Below are 22,469 nucleotides of genomic sequence, written 5' to 3' on the forward strand. Positions count from 1 at the left end.
GCGTATGAGCCAATGGAAAGCGTCGATTTACTTGCATGTGACCGAACGCTAAATTGTAGCTCGTCCCATGGGATAACATGGCACAAGTTGGCCCTATTCTAACTTCAACAGTAAGCACTGATTATATCCTGGCACAAGTGCATCAGCCATTTAAAGTCGTTGAGGTAGTTGGGAGTGTTCCAAAACTTGTTCATCAAGGGAAGTGTCCTTAACATACAGAAGTCGAACAGCATGTTCTGATGATCATTTGACTGACTGGGCAAAATGATCTCTGTTTAAAGTGATTAGTACACGTAATGGTCACATATTGTGGAAGGGTTTGAATCTCACATGAGTCCCCCCCTTTGAAATGTTGATTTACAGTTGAAGTCGGAATTTTACATACACCTTAGCCAAATACATTTACGTTTATACAAATACGTTTTTCACAATTCCTGACATTTAATCCTAGTAAAAATGTGGGCTAATTGAGTTGGGCTAATTGAGGTAGTATGTACATGTAGGTATGGGGGGGGGGGGGTCCGGGTAGCCAGGTAGACTTGAACCCACGTTTTATTTGTAATTATTTTTCACCTTTATTTAACCAGGTAGGCTAGTTGAGAACAAGTTCTCATTTACAATTGCGACCTGGCCAAAATAAAGCAAAGCAGTTCGACACATACAACATCACAAAGTTACACATGGAGTAAAACAAACATACAGTCAATAATACAGTAGAAAAATAAGTCTATATACAATGTGAGCAAATGAGGTGAGATAAGGGAGGTAGGCAACCAAAAAAAAGAAGAAAAAAAAAGTTTGTGTTAAAAGGTTAAAGTGCAGTATCAGCTGTGAGTCATCTGCTTTAGCAGTGTGTGCCACTGAGAAGCAAGGTTGACAATGATAGCCTACATGACTGCTATTTGCCAAATCTATAAGGTCCTCCTTTTCTTTTCTTTTTTTTTTTACAATATACAATAAACTTATTTTTCCCCATAAAAGCACATGGATGCGTGTGAAACTAATAAACAAAAAACCTTGGGATTGACCTATTTTAAGAAATGCCATTGGTTGGCAGATATAAAGTTGAAGATCTTTTATAGGCCAATGAAGAAGTTGGTCTATCAACTAATTCCAACCGCATAGTGTGGAAATATATATAAAACACAGAAAAAAATATATATTTTTGACTGCACTAGGCCTTTAAGCCGCAAATAGGAACCAGAGGCAGCTATGGCAAGAAATAGACAAGTACAGGCCTAGACATTGAGGTCTGATTCATCTTCCTTTACAAGAGTGCAATTGAATAGAGGGACCCTGTACTATTGTAAAATATGGTAGAACATTTGAAAGAGGAAAAGCCAGATAGAGAGTGGGAGAACGTGGGTGATGAGGAAGCCAGAGCAGCGATGCAGAAACCAGTGTAGCACAGCTCAAATGGTTGACAGAACCATTTAGTAACGATGCCCCCCACGGCCGGAAACAGACAGGCTTCAACAGGATGTTGCACTGTGACACCTTTATACAGAATCTGAGAGTCAAGTAGAGGTGCCTGAGAAAGGGATAAAACTCAAGCAATCCTACAGTAGTATGACAAACAACCGATCTAGTCGATGCTGATCTTAGTTTTTTGATCCATCAATTCAATGCCAAGTGAAACAGGACAAGTAATTCAGGACAAGTAATTCAGGACAGCGGAAATGTAGAAATGTGCTCAAAAAGTTGATGCCAAAATATACTGATTGACTTGAATGTCATATTGAATGCCTTGGGTATCATTGTGTCATGACTCCTCTGCTTCTAGAAAACCGTCTCATCTTGGATGCTTTCGCACAGGAGTGTAGCCGTGTACTCACTCTCCTCAACGGTGGCCGGTTCGTGGAGCTCCAAGATCCTCTGCCCTCCTCCGTTACCTCCCACATCAAGCAGGAGGAAAGCTGCCTCTCTAGGCCTTGGGGGGGAGTCAAAGCCAGACGCGGGTCAAGTGGGTCACTGCCCCAACCTGGGCAAGCCACAGCCCAGGGAGAGCTACACCGTTGATCCTGATGATGAAGCACAGCACAGTCACTGGAGCCAAAAACAAACATACGCATTCCTGCACATCTTCACAAAGTCCCTCCAGAGCTACCTGTTCACCGGGCCCCAGTAGCCCCACCCGGACCTGGGCCTCGAGGGAGAGCGAGTCCCATCGGCCGAGTTTAGGGTGTCACCCAGCAATAACCTTGGGGGCTGGAGCTCCCCAGCCCCTTCGGAGTCCTATGGCCACCCCTCGTCCACCCTGCCGGAGGAGGAAGAGGAGAGCTGCTGCCCTCGCTGTGGGGAGCTGGAGCAGGAGATGCTGTGTCTGCAGAAGGAGAATGAAGAGCTGCGCAACAAGCTGGACAACATACCAGGTACAGTACAGGGCTTTCGGGATAATAGAGCACAGTAATGGCAATTTCTACAGTTTATGCAGATTCATGTGAGATGGTGACTTGGTATGTGGATACGAAATAAGCACCACGTCAGTCTTAACTTAAGTGAGACAATGTGCTCAATTTGCTGCCCAAGACAAAACACTCAATGGATTTGGGCTTTTACCCTGTGACTCAGCATACATGTGGCTAATAATTACACAATAATGACACAGCACCAACACAATGTGGTGTTGTACATTACTTTTCATGTCAAGATTAAGTAAAATCACATTGTTGCTGTGACTTTTGTCAGATGCACAATTTACAATTAAATATTTTTGATGGGTTTTATAAATGAAGCCCTTGATCTCCTTCCAGCTCCCTGCCAGACTGTGCTGGACTTCTTCAAGACTGTTCTCCAGCACCATAACCAGTTTATACAGCCCATGTCACAGGAGCAACAAACCGAGGTAAGCAAGCAGTTTGTCAGAAAACACGCGTTTTTATAAAAATAAATACTCTAGGTCTGTTCCAGTTCTGTCAGATACTGTACTCTACTGTTTGATACTGTATGTTTCAGTGGTCATAATGTGTATAGATGTTACATAACAAATGCAAAATAAGACACCAGGGTGAACTTCTATATCTAAATAGCGCTCTCTCTCTCTCTCTCTACAGGAAGAAGAACAGACAACATATGAGGTTTGTGTTTTCAAGATGTGTTTTATGTAACTTAATGACCCCTCAATTATTTACTGTTCTGCGCTATGAATCAGAGTTCAGTTATTTGTGACATTGTATTTTTGTCATTTGGGCTAGTTGGTTTCACATTGCCAAATGTCAAACTAACTAAAATGCCTAAACAAAACCACGTGTCCTTTGTTTATTGGAGAAAAATGCTTAAATCTATCTATGATTCTCAAGAAGCATATCTTGTCCCAAACTTCGTAATTACTTTTTTTGGTCTTCCAACATGCGTGAGGAAACAGAGTAATAGTCGCTCTGAGACATGAATAAGCTATAGTCAGTAACCTGTATCCCCAGTATAGCTCCCTAATCTGCATTAGGGATCTGCAAATGAGGAGATTGCACAGGAATCCAGGTTTAGGAGTATCACACACACAGTGGGGAGGGTTTGGAATGGTGATTTTGTAGGGCTAGTAAAGCCGGTGGCAAGGTTACCAAGGATGTCTTAGGAGTTGTGGCTTGTAAGGCCTTGAAGATAGGATGTGGATAACAAGGCTGTGGTAGTCTGGTAGGGAGATACAAAAAAGGACACATTAGGAACATAACATTTAAATGTACAGACATTACAAAGTAGTGCCAGGTGACTATAGGGAATAGGCTTAACATACAGTGGTTGCTCCACTAAAAGTTTAGCGATTATGCTGTGCGACTTTGAGGTAATTTTTGGTTTAGTAAGGTACCCTGCGTCACCACTTCATTGCTCCAGACCAGCGCAAGGGGGGAGTTAGAGCACTGATTTTGCTTTTGGGTCCTACTGTGTCTCTAACTAACAATGAATGGGCGACATAAACCTAAATAGGAACTGATAATTGTGCACGACTTCAGTATTACTTACTAAAACTGTTGTTACACTAAGATTTGTATTATTTTATTTTGTTAGGATTATTTTTCTCTTACTGTAGTACTGTAGCCCTCTCCCGACCACTCATGTTATACAGTGCCTGAGTGGTGCAATGGTTTAAGACACTGCATAGCAGTACAAGCTGTGTTGTTACAGATGCTGGTTCAATACCTGTGCTGGCCTTAACTGGGAGACCCATGAGATGACTGTAGGTTTTTAGTTTCTCTCCCTCTAAAAACAGAAAGAAATGATTCTAAATAACAAACTGGCTTTATTTACAAATTAGTAACAATGTCTCACCCCATGTTCAAGAATGGCTTTTTTCATGCTCGTTTTACGTTATTTGAAAATATATATATATTTTTAAACAAAGCGATTATTATTATTATTATTAATTTAGAATGATATAAAAGCCCTTGGATATTCTCACAGATATATTATTCACAAAAAGTTTTGAGAATGACACAAATATTCACTTCTTGGTGACAGGGGGCAGTATTTTCACGTCCGTATGAAATGCATGCCCAAATTCAACTGCCTGCTACTCATTCCCAGAAGATAAGATATACATATCATGAGTAGATTTGGATAGAAAACACTCTGAAGTTTCTAAAACTGTTTGAATCATGTCTGTGAGTATAACAGAACTTATGTAGCAGGCGAAACCCTGAGGAAAATTTAAAAGAATTTGAGGTCACTCTCTTTTCAATGTGTTTTCATTGGGAATCCAGATTTCTAAGGGACCTTTTTGCAGTTTCTACCGCTTCCAGTGCATGTCACCAGTCATTTGGAATTGGTTGAAGTTTTTCCTTTGTGTAATGAAGAAGTAGCCCTGTTGAAAATGAGGGTCACTTCAAGTCTATTGTTTGTTAGAAGCGCATGACCAGAAAGGTAGCGTCAGTTTGTTTTCTTCCTGTATTGAACACAGATCATCCCGTCTTCAATTTGATCAATTATTTACTTTAAAACATACCTAAAGTTGTATTACAAAGGTAGTTTGAAATGTTTTGGCAAAGTTTACAGGTAACTTTTGAGATATTTTGTAGTCACAAGTTGGAACAGTGTTTTTCTGGATCAAACGCGCCAGATAAATGGAAATTTTGGATATATATCGACAGAATTAATCGAACAAAATGACCATTTGTAATGTTTATGGGACATATTGGAGTGCCAACAGAAGAAGCTCGTCAAAGGTAAGGCATGATTTATATTTTTATTTCTGCGTTTTGTGTCGCTCCTGCAGGGTTGAAACATGTTTTCTCTCTTTGTTTACGGATGTGCTACTCTCAGATTATAGCATAGTTTGCTTTCGCCGAAAAGCCTTTTTGAAATCGGACATGTTGGCTGGATTCACAACATGTGTAGCTTTAATTTGGTATCTTACATGTGTGATTTCATGAAAGTCTTGATTTTTATAGTAATTTATTTGAATTTGACGCTCTGCATTTTCACTGGCTTTTGGCCAGGTGGGACGCTTGCATCCCACATATCCCAGGTAATTTTCACAAAGTCTGCTGCCTCAGTTTGTATGATGGCAATTTGCATATACTCAAGAATGTTATGAAGAGTGACCAGATTAATGGCAAAGTCCTTATTTGCCATGTAAATGAACTGAATCCCCCAAAAACATTTCCACTGCATTTCAGCCCTGCCACAAAAGGACCAGCTGACATTATGTCAGTGATTCTCTCTTAAGTGTTGACGAGGACAAGGCTGGAGATCACTCTGTCATGCTGATTGGGTTGGAATAACACACTGGAAGCTTCAAAAGGAGGGTGCTTGTAATCATTGTTCTTCCTCTGTCAAATATGGTTACCTGCAAGGAAACATGTGCCGTCATCATTAATTTGCACAAAAGGGCTTCACAGGCAAATTGCTGCCAGTAGGATTGCACATAAATCAACCATTTATCGGATCATCAAGAACTTCAAGGAGAGCGGTTAAATTGTTGTGAAGAAGGCTTCTACCATCTCCTAAAGTTGATTCAGCTGCGTGATCAGGGCACCACCAGTACAGAGCTTGCTCAGGAATGGCAGCAGGCAGGTGTGAGTGCATCTGCACACACAGTTGAGGCAAAGACTTTTGGAGGATGGCCTGGTGTCAAGAAGGGCAGCAAAGAAGCCACTTCTCTCTGGAAAAACATCAGGGACAGACTGATATTCTGCTAAAGGTACAGGTATTGGACTGCTAAGGACTGGGATAAAGTCATTTTCTCTGATGAATCCCCTTTCCGATTGTTTGGGGCATCCGGAAAAAAGCTTGTCCGGAGAAGACAAGGTGAGCACTACCATCAATCCTGTGTCATGCCAACAGTAAAGCATCCTGAGATCATTCATGTGTGGGGTTGCTTCTCAGCCAAGGGAGTGGGCTCACTCACAATTTTGCCTAAGAACACAGCAATGAATAAAGAATGGTACCAACACATCCTCCGAGAGCATCTTCTCCCAACCATCCAGGAACATTTGGATGACAAACAATGCCTTTTCCACCATGATGGAGCACCTTGCCATGAGGCAAAAGTGATAACTAAGTGGCTCAGGGAACAAAACATTGATATTTTGGGTCCATGGCCAGGAAACTCCCCAGACCTTAATCCCATTGAGAACTTCTGGTCAATCTTCAAGATGCGGGTGGACAAACAAAAACCCACAAATTCTGACAAACTCCAAGCATTGATTATGCAAGAATGGGCTGCCATCAGTCAGGATGTGGCCCATAAGTTAATTGACAGCATGCCAGGGCGGATTGCAGAGGTCTTGAAAAAGAAGGGTACACACTGCAAATATTGACTCTTTGCATCAACTTTATGTAATTGTCAATAAAAGCCTTTGACACTTGTGAAATGCTTGTAATTATACTTCAGTATTCCATAGTAACATCTGACAAAAATATCTAAAGACACTGAGGCAGCAGACTTCATGGAAATTAATATTTCTGTCATTGTCAAAACTTTTGGCCATGACTGTACAGCGCCATTATGGCTTTTAGCAGGTAGCTGGATAATAGACTTGCCTGGAAGGAGGGTAGGGGGAGAATTCTATCGTCAAATGTATTTCTAAGTTAGGTTGGCTGTATCACAACCGGCCATGATTGTGGTTGCAATTTCAGTTTATCCCCTAGGGAAAAAAAGTAATAATTCCACACAAAGTATTATTATGTATCACATCAAATCAAATCATCAAATCAAATTTTATTTGTCACATACACATGGTTAGCAGATGTTAATGCGAGAGTAGCGAAATGCTTGTGCTTCTAGTTCCGACAATGCAGTAATAATCCAACAAGTAATCTAACTAACAATTCCCCAAAAAACTACTGTCTTATACACAGTGTAAGGGGATAAAGAATATGTACATAAAGATATATGAATGAGTGATGGTACAGAGCAGCTTAGGCAAGATACAGTAGATGGTATCGAGTACAGTATATACATATGAGATGAGTATGTAAACAAAGTGGCATAGTTAAAGTGGCTAGTGATACATGTATTACATAAGGATGCAGTAGATGATATAGAGTACAGTATATACGTATACATATGAGATTAATAATGTAGGGTATGTAAACATTATATTAGGTAGCATTATTTAAAGTGGCTAGTGATATATTTTACATAATTTCCCATCAATTCCCATTATTAAAGTGGCTGGAGTTGAGTCAGTGTGTTGGCAGCAGCCACTCAATGTTAGTGGTGGCTGTTTAACAGTCTGATGGCCTTGAGATAGAAGCTGTTTTTCAGTCTCTCGGTCCCAGCTTTGATGCACCTGTACTGACCTCGCCTTCTGGATGATAGCGGGGTGAACAGGCAGTGGCTCGGGTGGTTGTTGTCCTTGAGGAAAGCAAATCACATCCGATCGTGATTGGGAGTCCCATAGGGCGGCACACAATTTTCCCAGCATTTCTCTCCCTTTAAAATCAGAAATAAATGTTTTGGCCTTTGAAAGTATTATTTTGGCCTTTATTAAGATTACAATCGCTCACTTTCGTTTTTTAAAAACGAAATAACCTCCAAAATATCGTTATATATTATCAAGTTGTTGGCACGGTCATATAGCCCGGCACCTACATAAAGTTGAGTGACTCACTCATTCATGGCTTTGGATCACAATAAATAAGTACTAACATTCTTTCTGATAGTCTTTAATTAAGAAATGTTTTGGTTATCCTGACCTGGACACCATGTACAGTATTATAATATCCCATGATGGACAAAATACCTTTATCAACACCTTTCTGTATTTTGATACTTTGTGGATGGGGCTCCGGAGAGTATGGTGGCTCCTACAGTGCAACCAGATGCAGGTTCGATACCCATGAGGCGGCTTTGGTTTTAATTTAGAATCCTCCAATCCTCTATATGTAATTGTTGGCGGAGAGTCACATCATATTTTTCAATATACTGTAGGCGACATGAGTCTCGCTAGTGTTGAGTAATGTGCTGTTAAAGTGGTGTAGGTCTTATTTATTTAAAGAGCATATTGCCGTTAGAAGCAATAGCCTACAACTATTTTAGCACTGTTTCACACTGCTCTGAGACAAGCATGGGGACTGGTCTTGATAAATCAATTAGATCTCTGTTTGGGTATTGGTTAGACTACAATTATACAATTAGGTGTAGAAATGTTATGCTCTTACTGCAACCTTTATTTAACTAGGCAAGTCAGTTAAGAATACATTCTTATTTACAAGGACAGCCTACTCCTTCCTCCCATCAGGGAATTGAACCCTGGTCTCTTTAGCTAAATAGCCAAATACTGTAGCCTACTCCCGACCGTCATGTTGTACAACGCCATATTTTCCATTCCATCCTAACGGAAATCCAGAGGGTTTTTTGCTTTTCTTGGAATAGAAGCACCACAATTTAAATCAAATTAATTAAACAAATACCAGTCAAAAGTTTGGACACACCTACTCATTCCAGAGTTTTTCTTTATTTAAAAAAAATATTTTCTACATTGTAGAATAATGGTGAAGACATCACAACTATGAAATAACACATATGGAATCAGCTAAGAACAAATTCTTATTTACAAGAACAGCCTACTCCTTCCTCTTTCGTCAGGCGTTTCCCGCGTGCGGCAGCCGGGCATTATTTTGCTAAACCGCCCTGACAATGTGGTTTGTAAACCAACCGAATGTAATATAATTCTGGCCACATGTTGACTCAGTGGCGCTTCTCCATGCAGGATGTAGGACGTGGGAAGGGGGAGGGACGCACACTTTGTAAACAGGAATAGCTGCATCATCAGATTGTTGCTGGATAGATACTTTCATATCTAACATGCTGGCGATGCTATCTAATGTTAACGGGGCTAGCTACCCTTGTATCAGGATGCCTCGCTCCAGTCCGATTTGATTTATTTTACGATGTCAGCATGGCTTAACATGTGTTCTTTCGTTTTTGACCTCGACATTATTGCTGGATAGATACTTTCATATCTAACATGCTAGCTAATGCTAACGACGCTAGCTCACCTCATATCTGGATGCCTCACTCGTGTTCCCGAGAGAGCAGCATACTGGTAAATCAACGTTGCTTTCAAACTTTGTACTCATCTGTAAAGTTGTTTTACATGCAGTCATACAAGCTAGATAGGTCGACATTTTGTTTAAAAGCCTGTTGTCATTCATTGGTTGTTTCTTTGGAGCTAGCTAAGCTATCACTAGCTAGCTATGTGGATAATAATGTGATGTATAACGTCAGTAGGCTACAGTAACATTACAGTATTACTGAATGACAACAATATAGCTCTGTTACTACTAGTTGGCAAGTTGGTTGATTGTGGGGTGCAGTAGGCTAGCGTCGTTGTTATTCGTCCCTTGACAAAATTATGCTATTTTTGACTTGGTAAAATAAGTTAATGGTTGTGTGCACTCTCACTATAAATAATTGTGTGGTTTGGTGGCAGATTTTCAAAGGAAAATAGACATACAGTATATCATCAGCAATTCTCAACCATGTGGGATACACAGCTAACCCATATTGAATTTCATTCATAAATGTAGACACTAATTATTGTTAATATTCCAATTTTCTAGGCCCTCCGTTCCCAAACCTGAAGCCCCCATGTTCCCGAGCAGGAAAGACCAGAAAAAAAGTGTTGTCTTAAGGTACATCTTCCTATTCAGGAAATGTAAGACAACTCAATGTCACATTTAGCTTACGAAGTCAGCATGGCTCAACATAGTTTATTTTGTTTTTGACCTCGACATTGTTGCTGGATACTTTAATAGCTAACATGCTGCTAGCTAGCTAACCTCAAATTTGGAAGCCTCATCAAATCAAACTGTATTTGCCACATGCGCCGAATACAACAAGTGTCAACTTTACCGTGAAATGCTTACTTACACGCCCTTAACCAACAGTGCAGTTCAAGAAGAAGAAAATATTTACCAAGTAGGCTAAAATAAAAAGTAACACCGTAAGAATAAAGAGGTTATATACAGGGGGCCCCAGTACTGAGTCAGTGTGCAGGGGTACAAGCTAGTTGAGGTAATCTGTACATCAAATCAAATGTTATTTGTCACATACACATGGTTAGCAGATGTTAATGCGAGTGTAGCGAAATGCTTGTGCTTCTAGTTCCGACAATGCAGTAATAACCAACAAGTAATCTAGCTAACAATTCCAAAACTACTACCTTATAAACACAAGTGTAAGGGGATAAAGAAGATCGGTCAGTGGGGGTGACAGCATAGGGAACAAACAAACAACAAGTAGCAGCAGTGTACGAGGGGGGGGGGGTCATGACCGGTGATGATTTTTATGAATTGTTCAGCGGTCTAATGGCTTGGGGGTAGAAGCTGTTGAGGAGCCTTTTGGTCCTAGACTTGGCGCTCCGGTACCGCTTGCCGTGCGGTAGCAGAGAGAACAGTCTATAACTTGGGTGACTGGAGTCTCTGACAATTTTATGGGCTTTCCTCAGACACCGCCTATTATATAGGTCCTGGATGGCAGGAAGCTTGGCCCCAGTGATGTACTGGGCCATTCGCACTACCTTCTGTAGTGCCTTACGGTCAGATACCGAGTAGTTGCCATAGCAAGCGGTGATGCAACAGGTCAGGATGCTCTCGATGGTGCAGCTGTAGAACCTTTTGAGCCCCCTGACCCCAGCGGGAAAGTCCAGGAAACAGTGTTGGCTTAAGCTACAACTTCCTATTGGGGAAATGTAAGACAACTCAATATATCATATTTAGACATGAATAGAAGCATATACAAGCAACCTATCAAATGTATAAAGCCCCTTTTACATCAGCAGTTGTCACAAAGTGCTTAGACAGATACCCAGCCTAAAACCCCAAAGAGCAAGCAACGCAGACGTAGAAGCACAGTGTCTAAGAAAAACTCCCCAGAAAGGCAGGAACCTAGGAAGAAACCTGGAGAGGAACCAGCCTCTGAGACAGTAGGTCCGGTAGAGAGAGACAGGATCAAACAGCGGGTCTGGGACAAGGTAGTACCTCCGGTGAGCCTTGGGCAGGTCAGGGTCCCATAGCTGCAGACAGAAACAGCAGAGACTGGATCAGCAGCACGACCAGGTGGACTGGAGACAGGGAAAGCCAGGAGTTGTCAGGCCAGGTAGTCCTGGGGCATGGTCCTCGAGCTCATGCCCTGCATCCTTTATTGAACTTGAGTGTAGACTAAGCCCTAGAGGTTTGTAACTTCACATGATTTAGCCTACTTGTCATTCCAGATCTGAATATTTGATTTCCTTTTTACTGTATACTGTTGATAGTATTTTTTTCCAAAGCTAATCACTGACTGTCCTACTACAAGGATGTGGTCAGGTTTATACTTCTAAGTCATAATAACACATCAGATTCCAGGGGCAAGTACAATGAGCAGTTGGGAAAATGAAGTCTGCTGCATGGGTTGTCAGATACACACCTACCTACACACACACACACAAACGAAGTTACTCTTCGGGTCCAGTGAAATTAAGGCAGTTATGCAATTTTAAAAACATTACAATACATTCACAACACATTAAATGTGTGCCCTCATGCCACTACTCTAATACCACATACAGTTGAAGTCAGAAGATTACATACACCTCAGCCAAATACATTTAAACTCAGTTTTTCACAATTCCTGATATTTAATCCTAGTAAATATTCCCTGTCTTAGGTCAGTTAGGATCACCACTTTATTTTAAGAATGTGAAATGTCAGAATAATAGTAGAGTGATTTATTTCAGCTTTTATTTCTTTGATCAAATTCCCAGTGGGTCAGCTTCCCACAAGCTTCCCACAATAAGTTAGCTGAATTTTGGCCCATTCCTCCTGACAGAGCAGGTGTAACAGAGTCAGGTTTGTAGGCCTCCTGGCTCGCACACGCTTTCAGTTCTGCCCACAGATTTTCTACAGTGTTGAGGTCAGGGCATTGTTGTGGCCACTCCAATACTTTGGTTTTGTTGTCCTTAAGCCATTTTCCCACAACTTTTGAAGTATGCTTGGGGTGTCTAATTGGAAGACCCATTTGGTCATTATGGACAAACAGCTCTATTTTTGTTTCATCAGACCAGAGGGCATTTCTCCAAAAAGTATCATCTTTGTCCCCGTGTGCATTTGCAAACCGTAGCCTGGCTTTTTTATGCCAGTTTTGGATCAGTGGCTTCTTCCTTGCTGAGCGACCTTTTAGGTTATGTCGATTATAGGACTCGCTTTACTGTGGATATAGAGACTTTTGTACCTGTTTCCTCCAGCATCTTCACAAGGTCCTTTGCTGTTCTGGGATTGATTTGCACTTTTCGCACCAAAGTACGTTCATCTCTAGGAGACAGAACGCGTCTCCTTCCGGATCGGTATGACGGCTGCGTGGTCCCATGGTGTTTATACTTGCGTACTATTGTTTGTACAGATGAACGTGGTACCTTCAGGCATTTGGAGATTGCTCCCAAGGACGAACCAGACTTGTGGAGGTCTAAACTTGTTTTTCTGAGGTCTTGGCTGATTTCTTTTGATTTTCCCATGATGTCAAGCAAAGAGGCACTGAGTTTGAAGGTAGGCCTTGAAACATGTCCACAGGTACACCTCCAATTGACTCAAATTATGTCAATTAGCCTATCAGAAGCTTCTAAAGCCATGACATAATTTTTGGGAATTTTCCAAGCTGTTTAAAGGCACAGTTAACTTAGTGTATGTAAACTTCTGACCCACTGGAATTGTGATACAGTGAATTATAAGTGAAATAATCTGTCTGCAAACAATTGTTGGAAAAATGACTTGTGTCATGCATTAAGTAGATATCCTAACCAGCTTGCCAAAACTATAGTTTGTTAACAAGAAATTTGTGGAGTGGTTGAAAAACGAGTTTTAATGACTCCAACCGAAGTGTTAGTGTGTAGTCAAGGCGTTGTCATAAAAATAATCTTGTGCCTATTTTTCAGATCTGCCAACCTGCTCGTGGGTGACAGGTAACCGTCTTTCCACCAAGCTATTCCAGGCCTGGAGTGGCACGCTGGAACTTCCAGAGGCTTGTAGACCTGAAGCAGTGTGATGTGGTCCAGGTAATCATCAAACACACGTATACTCACTCAGTCACTCAATTAGTTTGGTTTTATAAATATTTTATCATGTCCACATAGCGGTTGTTTTGGTGGTGTCTGAGGTGGAATTGTGTTAGAGCTGTCAAATTCACAAGCGGCTCCTGGCATTATACCTAAAGCGGATATTGCCACAGAGTCGCATTAACATTAATCTCATGCAACCCTGTTTACAAGTTAGAACACTGGAATATGAGATGTAATCTACACCTCGATTAGGCTGATAGAAATCCCAATTATTGCTGCTTACCGATTTGACAGATCCAGTTACACCTCAGACATCACCAAAACTACAGCTATGTGGGTGTCGGCTATCGACGGTTAACACTTGATCTGGTTGAATCTAGGCCTTACACTCATTCAGGCTATTTTACAGTGCCTTGCAAAACTATCCAATTGAGAATTTGTGATATGACTTAAAGATTGCTGTACATCAGCGGAACCCATCCAACTTGAAGCGTGGGGGAAAATAATGCCTCGAAGAATGGGAAAAATCCCAGTAGCTAGATGTGCCAAGCTTACAGAGACATACCCCAAGAGACTTGCAACTGTAATGGATGCAAAAGGTGGCTCTACAAAGTATTGACTTTGGGGGGGGTGAATAGTTATGCACGCTTTCTGAGTTTTATGTTGTTTTTTAAAACTTATTTCTTGTTTGTTTCACACACAAAAATATTTTGCATCTTCAAAGTGGTAGGCATGTTGTGTAAATCAAATGACACAAACCCCCCCCCAAAAAACAATTTTAATTCCAGGTTGTAAGGCAACAAAATAGGAAAAATGCCAAGAGGGGGTGAACTTTCGCAAGCCACTGTAGTTGTATGATTATTGTTAGTTAAGAAAATGGTGCCTCTCTCGTTTAGATCTGCCACCTCCAGCAGTTCAGCTGCAGTCCTCTGCTTTGGTATTTAATTTATCGGCTGCACCAGTTCCTATTACACAGGCCGTGGGGGGAGAAACTTTTGAGGATTCCCACCAACCAGATGTACACACAGACATGTTGTTGAGCAATATACTTACTGTCACTTTGTGCATTTCTCTTTCAGATCTGCCATGCACTCTTCCACTGCCTGACAGCCTCACCCAGAAGTGCATACATTGGGCCTATCAAGACTGACAAAGCAGAGATGGGTGGCTGACAAGGAAAAATAAAACATATACACACACACTCATTATCCACAATGTAAATAAGTTGTAATTACTTGTTTATTTTATGTATGATCCATTTTATTTGAGGATTGAAGATATCTACTCCTATATATCCATGATCAATATCTGCATAATTACTCTAAATATCTATCAAATCTACGTGTGATTGATAATATTGTAAAATACTTTGTTGAAAAACATGCCTCGCTCTCTCACACACACATTAGACCCAATGTAAATAAATTGTAATAACTTGTTTATTTTGAGGAAAATATCTGCAATAAAGTAGATTCACAGTTAAAGCAATGTCTTTGCTTTATTGGATATTTCTCAGAATACAATGTGTGACCAGAAGGAAGTTGGCAGACCTGCAACCATCTAGAGCTGAAAAATAGAGAGATGGGGGGGAAGAGTGCAGCTTAAAGGTTTATCATTAATAACCTACACAATTCTATAATGGATATATATTAGAATAATAATACATAATAGAGTGACCAGTAGTTACTGTGTTGTGATTGTTTAGTGTTTTATTTACTCAATGAAGTAGTGCCCCAAGGAGGGATTGAACCGTGTCTCAAAAGTATCAGAAAAGGTCACCAAAATTTCAGGTACAGCTATACATGACTGGCCTGCCCACACGACATGGGGATTCTTTAGCTAAATTGACCGGCTAAATTGACCAGTACTGTAGCCTCACATCATACAGCGCCATATTTTCTGTTCCATCCAACAGAAACCCAGAGGGTTTTTTGTTTTTCTTGGAATAGAAACACCATAATATTAATCAAATTAATTATATTATATTATCCCATATGGGTAGGTTGAACTTCTTACAATAAAATGTTTTCAATTCTGAAATACAGCCACTATTGAAGGCTATCAAATGCTTCTAAAAGATGCCCTCTGGTGGTCAAACTAGCACTAATGATACCAGTGGTTGACACTTAAATAACATGCCATAGAATTCTGCGGCACCATGCAAGCTGCGCCGCAGTATGCTGCAACTTTTAAAGGACGAACCACTGTACACTGAACAAAAATATAAACACAACATGCAGTGTTTGTCCCATGTTTCATGAGCTGAAATAAAAGATCCCAGACATTTTCCATACAAAATGCTTTCTCTTTTTTTGTGCACCAAATGTGTTTATATTCCTTTTTGTGAGCATTTATCCTTTGCCAAGATATCCATCCACCTAACAGGCGTGGCATATCAAGAAGCTGATTAAACAGCATTATCACTACATAGGTACACCTTGTGCTGGGGACAATAAAAGGCCACTCTAAAATGTGCAGATGTGTCACACAATACAATGACACAGATGTCTCAAGTTGAGGGAGCGTGCAATTGGCATGCTGACTGCAGGAATGTCCACCAGCGCTGTTTGCCAGACAATTTTATGTTAATTTCTCTACCGCTTCAGAGAATATGGCAGAACATCCAACCGGCCTCACAACCACAGACCATGTGTAACCCACTCCAGCCCTGGACCTCCACATCTGGCTTCTTCACCTGCAACCAGCCACCCGGACAGCTGATGGAACTGGGTTTGCAAAACCGAAGAATTTCTGCACAAACTGTCAGAAACCATCTCAGGGAAGCTCATCTGTGTGCTCGTCGTCCTCACCAGGCTCTTGACCTGACTGCAGTTCGGCGTCGTAACCAACTTCAGGCGCAAATGCTCACCTTTGATGACCACTGGAAAAGTGTGCTCTTCTCCAGTTTCAACTGTCCTGGCAGATGGCAGACAGCGTGTATGGCGTCATGTGAGCGAGTGGTTTGCTGATGTCAATGTTGTGAACTTAGTGGTAGTGGGGCTATGGTATGGGCAGGCATAAACTACAGAAAAATAAGCATTTTATCGATGGAAATTTGAATGCAGGGACAATGTGACAATATCCTGAGACCCATTGTTGTGTCATTCATCTGCCGCCATCACCCTCATGTTTCAGCATGTTAATGCACAGCCCCAAGGATCTCTACACAATTCCTCGAAGCTGAAAATGGCCCTGTTCTTCCATGGCCTGCATACTCACCAGATGTCACCCATTAAGCCTGTTTTGGATGCTCTGGATCAACATGTATGACAGCGTGTTCCAGTTCCCGCCAATATCCAGCAACTTTGCACAGCCATTGAAGAGCAGTGGGACAACATTCCACAATCAACATCCTGATCAACAACTCTATGCAAAGGAGATGTGTCACGCTGCGTGAGGCAAATGGTAGTCACACCAGATACTGACTGGTTTTCTGATCCACGCCCCCTACCTTTTTTCCAATGTATCTGTGACCAACAGATGCATATCTGTATTCCCAGTCATGTGAGATTCATAGATTAGGGCCTAATGAATTTATTTAAATTGACTGATTTCCTTATATAAACTGTAACTCAGTAAAATATTTGAAATTGTTGCATGTTGCATTTATATTTTTGTTCATTGAGGGTTTGAGCATAGTTTGAAGGTAGGGAGGGGCACTTCCCCTTGCTGTTCCGTAGGCAAGCACCATTGTCTTGTAGTGGATGCGAGCTTCGACTGGAAGCCAGTGGAGTGTACGGAGGAACAGGGTAACATGGGAGAACTTGGTAAGGTTGAACACCAAATGGGCTGTAGCGTTTTGGATAAATTACAAGCAGGGAGACCAGTCAACGGAGAGTTGCAGTAGACCAGACGAGATATGACGAGTGTCTGGATTAGGACCTGCACCGCTTCTTGTGTGAGGAGAAAAACCTATTTAAATCATTTTAGAATAAGGCTGTAACATACCAAATGTGGAAAAAGTCAAGGGGTCTGAATTCTTTCGAATGCACTGTACTGTATATAGTATCAACCTAAAACTAGTGGCACAAGATGTGAATGTGCCATTCAAATCAGCTTCTCTAAACACCGCCTTTTAATGGGAATTACTTAATGTTCTATTGGGCAATGGCTTTACAAATATTGGAATGTGTTATTGTTAGCTATATATCAGATGTGTAACACAAATAATGCTTTTGATTTAATTGAGAAATTGAAAATTGAGAAATTGAAAATTGAGAAATTGAAAATATCATAGTTCTCCATTACACATTGAGCATGAAGTTAACAACCTTGTTCTAACGCGTGAATGACTGCACTTCTGAATGCTTTGAAAGCATGAATGCACTTTTCATTACCCTGCTAGGGTATTAGGGTTGGGGTCAATTCCATTTAAATGTAGTCAATTCAGGAAGTCAACTGTAATCCAATTCTAATTTTCCTTTTCCTTTCATTGCCTTTCAACGAGGAAAAAAATGGATAATAAATTTCAGTTGACTTCCTCAATCAGCTGAACTGATATGGAATTGAACCCTAACCTGATGGCTCTATGGCAGCGTACTCAGAGCTCATAACTAAGTTGTACCATTCTCACCAGTACTGGATGGTGGCACTTTAAATGGGATAAGAAATGGAATGGAATCAAACACATGGTTTGATACCATTCCGTTCAACCCATTCGAGACATTATGCACCGTCCTCCCTTTACTAGCCTCCTGTCATCCTCACCCTCTTCCGTTCTTCATACCCCTCCTCAGGGCAGTAAACAGCTCCTGGGGAACTACCCCCTCTTCTTCACCAACAAGCAGTGGGACGAGGCTGTCAACTCGTCCAAGAAGGACGGCCGGCGGCTGCTGTGCTACCTGATCCGCGGATGAGCTCAAGTACTCGTGCGGCTTGGGAAAAAGGGAGCGCTCGGTTCACTCAGGAGAGCCTGGACCGGAGAGACAGCCCCTCATCCCTGTCAAAGTCACCTGCCTCAGAGGTACTGGTGTTATTTCTACTAAAGAGATGTGTACTAAAGCAACAGGTATGGTACAGGATCTTAATTTGAGCCAGTTTGCTACAGCAGGAAAATAATCCTGAACCAACAGGAAATGTGAATTATTATGTGGATTATGGACATTTTTGTAGGGGTTCATACAATTTTCATAAGGGAAAATCAAATCAGAAATTTCAAAGTGGAAATTACTACTTCAAAAGCCTTTTTAAACCTCAAATACAGTACAAGTTTAAAATGTCATGCACTGCAGGAAAGTTCTACTGCAACAGGTGAACAGATTAAGGTCCTACATCTGTATTAACCCTAAAAGCGCCAACAGGTTGTTGTTGTTTTTTTACCCCAAATTAGTAATAATTGCAGAGACAATGTCTGTTAAGCAGTGACACTTTTTATTTTATTAACCTTTTGTTACACAATTAAATGGTTTAAATTAGCCAAAATAAGCATAATATTTATTTACGTGTGTCACACATAAATAAAATCACACAATTCTAGTGAAATTTGATGTTGTATTTTTCATGTTTTGAACAGATTTCTTAAAATCAATTTCATCCATAGCCACTTGTTATGAACATTTGTCTGTTATTCATTTAAAAAATGGTGTTTCTGTGATAGTCAGAGGCGGAGAAACTGGCGATTGAGCTAATCTGACATACCGATACGACCTAAGAAGGCCACCAATATGGGCGATATAGGCAGAGATTGTGGATATAATGACGAAATGCTCATGTCTCCGCCCTAACAATGGCAGTCGTTGTCCACAAAGCCAGAAGGCAGGCAGGAGTAGGCAAGATCAGGTGGGAACATTGTAGCCAAAGAGAGGGCAAATACAGTTGAAGTCGGAAGTTTAAATACACTTAGGTTGTCATTAAAGTCATTAAAACAAAATTTTCAACAATAGTTTTGCAAATCAGTTAGGACATCTAGTTTGTGCATGACACAAGTCATTTTTCCAACAATTGTTTACAGACAGATTATTTCACTTATAATCACTGTATCACAATTCCAGTGGGTCAGAAGTTTAAATACACTAAGTTGCTGTGCCTTGAAACAGCTTGGAAAATTCCAGAAAATGATGTTATGGCTTTAGAAACATCTGATAGGCTAATTGTCATAATTTGAGTCAATTGGAGGTGTACCTGTGGATGTGTTTCAAGGCCTACCTTCAAACTCACTCAGTGCATCTTTGCTTGACATCATGGGAAAATCAAAAGAAATCAGTCAAGACCTCAGGAAAAAATTGTAGACCTCAACAAAGTCTGGCTTATCCTTGGGAGCAATTTCCAAATGCCTGAAGGTACCACGTTCATCTGTACAAACAATAGTACGGAAGTATAAACACCATGGGACCACGCAGCCGTCATAACGCTTAGGAAGGAGACACGTTCTGTCTCTTAGAGATAAACGTACTTTGGTGCGAAAAGTGCAAATCAATCCCAGAACAAAAGCAAAGGACCTTGTGGAGATGCTGGAGGAAACAGGTACAAAAGTCTCTATATCCACAGTAAAACGAGTCCTATATCGACATAACCTGAAAGGCCGCTCAACAAGGAAGAAGCCACAGCTCCAAAACCGCATAAAAAAGCCAGACTACGGTTTGCAACTGCACATGGGGTCAAAGACCGTACATTTTGGAGAAATGTCCTCTGGTCTGATGAAACAAAAATAGAACTGTTTGGCCATAGTGACCATCGTTATGTTTAGAGGAAAAAGGGGGAGGCTTGCAAGCCGAAGAACACCATCCCGACCGTGAAGCACGGGGGTGGCAGCATCATTTTGAGGGGGTGCTTTGCTGCAGAAGGGACTGGTGCACTTCACAAAATAGATGGCATCATGAGGTAGGAAACTTATGTGGATATATTGAAGCAACATCTCAAGACATCAGTAAGGAAGTTAAAGCTTGGTCATAAAATGGGTCTTCCAAATGGACAATGACCGCAAGTGTACTTCCAAAGTTGTGGCAAAATGGCTTAAGGACGACAAATTCAAGGTATTGGAGTGGCCATCACAAAGCCCTGACCTCAATCCTATAGAACGTTTGTGGGCAAAACTGAAAAAGCGTGTGCAAGGAGGCCTACAAACCTGACTCAGTTACACCAGCTCTGTCAGGAGGAATGGGCCAAAATTCAGCTAACTTATTGTGGGAAGCTTGTGGAAGGCTACCCGAAACGTTTGACCCACGTTAAACAATTTAAAGGCAATGCTACCAAATACTAATTGAGTGTATGTAAACTTCTGACCCACTGGGATTGTGATGAAAGGAATGAAAGCTCTCTACTAATATTGTGACATTTCACATTTTTTAAATAATGTGGTGATCCTAACTGACTTAAGACAGGGAATTTTTACTAGGATTAAATGTCAGGAATTGTGAAAAACTGAGTTTAAATTAGTTGGCTAAGGTGTATGTAAACTTCCCACTTCAACTGTATGTGTGTGAACATCAGACACAACTCTAATATAAAATATATAACGACTATTATCCAAAGATAGATTCCTCCATATCAAAACAGAAATTATGGTAAATGTTTTTAGTTTGTTGGCAACAAGTTTATTGACAAAGTCCTAACATTTCAAAAGGATAAAAAAGGGTTTTGAATTTCTGACATTTTTGACCCCTTGGGACGCTTTTAGGGTTAAAGGGCCATTTGGTATGCTAATAAAGGTACAGTATGTTTACTACAGCAACATGTACACTCCCAAAGAGATGTGTGAACAGATGTTTGCAAAATCTCATTGTTTTCATTGTCGATTATTCATAAAACAAAAAAAACTCATCTTAACAAATATTTACTTGTCTCTGTTTTACTCCTCAGAGTTTATCCGAATGCACTGTGCCTCCAACTGACTGGTGGTTGCCTTCCGAGGAACAGATCAACAAAGTATTCAGTGATGCGGTGGGTCATGCGCGCCAGGGTCGGTCCGTGGGGGAATGTGAGAGAAATTACAAGATTATGTTATAATTCTTTTATTGCATCAAATGGTTGTTTTATGCAACAGAATAGAGGGTTCTTATAACTCTATTGTGTCTGTGTGAACTGAAAGTGGGCCTCTGGGAGATTTAACACTAAAAGGAGATTTTTGATGTCTGTTGGGTGATAAAACCTAAAGAGACTGCATTCCATAGCATGAGTTAATGTTTCTGTTCTATGAGGTACCAAGGAGAGATGACTCCAGGGCCAGACCCTGGTCTCTACACAATTATACTTTTTTTTACAGAAGATACTGTCTGCTGTGAATTATAAGTATCTTTCATACACATCTTAACCTTGTGACCCATTCCATACATCTGTTGTTTGGCATGTAGACTGAAGGGGGTGTATCTTGGCTATAAAATACCTTTGTATCTTTGTCTTGGGGCTCTCAAATGTCGACCAGCTATCATTAACATAGAGCACTCAATAGATTCACTTTATATGTGTGTGTTGTATTGACCTGCTCCCTTATTAATAAGTGAATAAAGATTTAGTTTAAGTATAACTCTGACTTGTGTGATAAGTTTGTCTCTCCTCATTTGATAGTAAATAAATTAACCACCACACTGTCTGTGATTTATTTAGATTTCAAGGCACACTTAATCAGCATGGCTACTACAGCATTCTGCATCAATATGCCATCCCATCTGGTTTGTGCTTAGTGGGACTATCATTTGTTTTTCAACAGGACAATGACCCAAAACACCCTTCCAGGCTGTGTAAGGTCTATTTGACCAAGGAGAGTGATGGAGTGCTGCATCAGATGATCTGGCCTCCACAATAGGTTAGGTCACAAATAGAAAGGTTAGTGTGGTTAGTATGAGTATTCGGATACCGCTCTAGGGTTACTAGCCACATAAAGCCTACAATTAATTAGACTAGGTCAGCACCGGTCCTCCCATAAAAACATAATTAATATAGGGTAGCCAGGCTATTTGCATCCCCTTCCATTAACACTTACTTAGTGTTTTAGTTTTTTCAATTTCAGAGGGATCAATCTACATCTGAAGACGTTCAACGTGAGAGAGTGGTGGAACAGAG

General features: G+C 40.8%; 1 long non-coding RNA gene and 1 pseudogene across 1 annotated transcript; both read left to right on the forward strand.

The window, feature by feature from the left end:
- The first annotated feature begins 1,419 nt into the window (after window positions 1-1,419).
- Window positions 1,420-21,933, forward strand: LOC109893048 (BEN domain-containing protein 4-like; annotated as a pseudogene).
- Window positions 9,127-14,956, forward strand: LOC109893049 (uncharacterized). Its single transcript, XR_002255719.2, has 4 exons — window positions 9,127-9,485; window positions 10,003-10,074; window positions 13,350-13,469; window positions 14,552-14,956. It is a non-coding gene; the product is annotated as an uncharacterized LOC109893049 (long non-coding RNA).
- Window positions 21,934-22,469: the final 536 nt, after the last annotated feature.

The sequence above is a fragment of the Oncorhynchus kisutch genome, linkage group LG6, assembly GCF_002021735.2.
Source record: "Oncorhynchus kisutch isolate 150728-3 linkage group LG6, Okis_V2, whole genome shotgun sequence".
Lineage (NCBI taxonomy): Eukaryota > Metazoa > Chordata > Actinopteri > Salmoniformes > Salmonidae > Oncorhynchus > Oncorhynchus kisutch.